This window comes from Aplysia californica, unplaced genomic scaffold, assembly GCF_000002075.1.
Source record: "Aplysia californica isolate F4 #8 unplaced genomic scaffold, AplCal3.0 scaffold00057, whole genome shotgun sequence".
Classification (NCBI taxonomy): Eukaryota; Metazoa; Mollusca; class Gastropoda; order Aplysiida; family Aplysiidae; genus Aplysia; species Aplysia californica.
The window spans coordinates 116282-117498 of record NW_004797327.1 but is presented as its reverse complement, the minus strand read 5'-3'; the positions used below and the strand labels follow the sequence as shown (position 1 = coordinate 117498).

The window sequence follows — 1217 nt, the reverse complement described above, 5'->3', positions numbered from 1 at the left end:
CTCTATCTATCTATCTATCTATCTATCTATCTATCTATCTATCTATCTATCTATCTATCTATCTATCTATCTATCTAGCTATCTATCTATCTTTTCCGACCGTTCCAAAACCTCACCACAACCTATCTAATTATTAGAGACAACAGTCAGGGTTAGCTGAAATAGAAACAATGTTAAAAGGGTGCAGGTTTCTACGGCTACATGGTGACGCTAGAATCTCCAATCACCCGCTGTGTTTCTAAAATTAGAAACCATGCAAAAGTATGGCATACCACTTTACCTCCTACAGCAATCTCAAGGTATCTGTTCATCTGTGAATTTCAACGTTAAACACCTTCATGAAACATCACCAACAAACGTACAAGAAATGGCACCATCAGTTATATATTGAAATGTCTGTAACATGATAATTCGCTAACGTGAAAATCAGAAACAATGGTGAGGCAGCGTGGTGGAATCAGGCTCTTTTCAATTTTGGGGCATGTAGAGTTATGGGTATCATCTTAAAGCTTGTTCACTTGTCTTTATTTGAATGAAAAAAATATCCATTTATCTTGAATACAAGTCGAGATATTTGCGAAAGACATAGGTGGGGATCACCTGTTTTCAGAGGTAAAATTAGTGAGAAAATGGCCGCCAAAGATTTGTTATTTCCTTAGCTTAAGAGTCCGTGGTAACCGAAAATTTACATTTTTGGGGCCTTTAATCAACGTTTTTCAGCAAAATCCACACAGAAATGAGTTTTTTATGGGTATGAAAGGTGTTGAGCCAAAAAACAAAAAATTTATAATAATTCACAAACCTGCGGAAAAAGGCACGTTTCTTCACTTTGATTATTTTGACGACAGCCTGATTCCATCGCGCTGCCTCACAATGCATATTATGTGTCACGACGCCTTGGAGTCTGGCGCTCATCAAGTTTGGCGCATATGGAGTTATAGGCATAATCGTAAAGTTTGTTTCTTTGCCTTTCTTTCAGTGAAAAAAACACCTGTCTATCTCGACTAAAACTCCAGATATTTGCGATTAATGGGTTTGAAAGTAGCCGGTTTTATTAGGTAAAATTTGCGAGAAAATGGCCGTCAAAGTTTAGAAACTTGTATAGATTGAGAATCTTTGAAAATTGAAAACATACATATTTTGTGCCATTAATCAAGGGTTTTCGGTAAAATGCACTTGTAAATGTATTTTTATATGGACATAAAAGGCGTTGAGCC

General features: G+C 36.5%; 1 protein-coding gene across 1 annotated transcript in view; it reads right to left on the bottom strand.

The window, feature by feature from the left end:
• The window catches only part of LOC101855629 (myosin IA heavy chain), a gene marked incomplete at its 3' end in the record, with an annotated part of 21498 nt that overhangs the window by 17193 nt on the left and 3088 nt on the right, over positions 1-1217 (bottom strand).